Source organism: Arachis hypogaea, chromosome 14 (assembly GCF_003086295.3).
Source record: "Arachis hypogaea cultivar Tifrunner chromosome 14, arahy.Tifrunner.gnm2.J5K5, whole genome shotgun sequence".
Taxonomy (NCBI): Eukaryota; Viridiplantae; Streptophyta; class Magnoliopsida; order Fabales; family Fabaceae; genus Arachis; species Arachis hypogaea.
This window is the reverse complement of record NC_092049.1, coordinates 106,663,190-106,664,237: the sequence shown is the minus strand read 5'-3', so window position 1 is coordinate 106,664,237 and position 1,048 is coordinate 106,663,190. Positions and strand designations below refer to the sequence as shown.

Below are 1,048 nucleotides of genomic sequence, written 5' to 3'. Positions count from 1 at the left end.
TGGAGCAAACAACTTTGAGCTTAAGCCTCAATTAGTTTCTCTAATGCAACAGAATTGCAAGTTTCATGGACTTCCATTGGAAGATCCTCATCAGTTCTTAGCTGAGTTCTTGCAAATCTGTGACACTGTCAAGACCAATGGGGTTGACCCTGAAGTCTACAGACTTATGCTTTTTCCTTTTGCTGTAAGAGACAGAGCTAGGACATGGTTGGATTCACAACCTAAAGAAAGCCTGAACTCTTGGGAAAAGCTAGTCAATGCCTTCTTGGAAAAGTTCTTTCCACCTCAAAAATTGAGCAAACTTAGAGTGGAAGTCCAAACCTTTAGACAGAAGGATGGTGAATCCCTCTATGAAGCTTGGGAGAGATACAAGCAATTGATCAGAAGGTGCCCTTCTGACATGCTTTCAGAATGGAGCATCATAGGAATCTTCTATGATGGTCTGTCTGAACTATCCAAGATGTCATTGGATAGCTCTGCTGGAGGATCTCTTCATCTGAAGAAGACGCCTGCAGAAGCTCAAGAACTCATTGAAATGGTTGCAAATAACCAATTCATGTACACTTCTGAAAGGAATCCTGTGAATAATGGGACAGCTCAGAAGAAAGGAGTTCTTGAGATTGATACTCTGAAAGCCATATTGGCTCAGAATAAAATATTGACCCAAAAAGTTAGTATGATTTCTCAGAGTCTGTCTGGAATGCAAGCAGCAATAGGCAGTACTAAGAAAGCTTCCTCTGAAGAAGAAGCTTATGATCCTGAGAACCCTGCAATGGAAGAGGTGGATTACATGGGAGAACCCTATGGAAACACCTATAATCCCTCATGGAGAAATCATCCAAATCTCTCATGGAAGGATCAATAGAGACCTCAACAAGGTTTCAACAACAATGATGGTGGAAGAAGCAGGTTTAGCAATAGCAAGTCTCTTCCATCACCTTCTCAGCAACAGACAGAGAATTCTAAGCAAGACCACTCTGACTTAGCAACCATTGTCTCTGATCTAATCAAAACCACTCAAAGTTTCATGACTGAAACAAGGTCCTCC

General features: G+C 41.5%; 1 non-coding gene across 1 annotated transcript; it reads right to left on the bottom strand.

Annotated features, from left to right (window-relative positions):
• Positions 1 to 298: 298 nt before the first annotated feature.
• Positions 299 to 406, bottom strand: LOC112746407 (small nucleolar RNA R71). Its single transcript, XR_003174293.1, has one exon. It is a non-coding gene; the product is annotated as a small nucleolar RNA R71 (small nucleolar RNA).
• Positions 407 to 1,048: the final 642 nt, after the last annotated feature.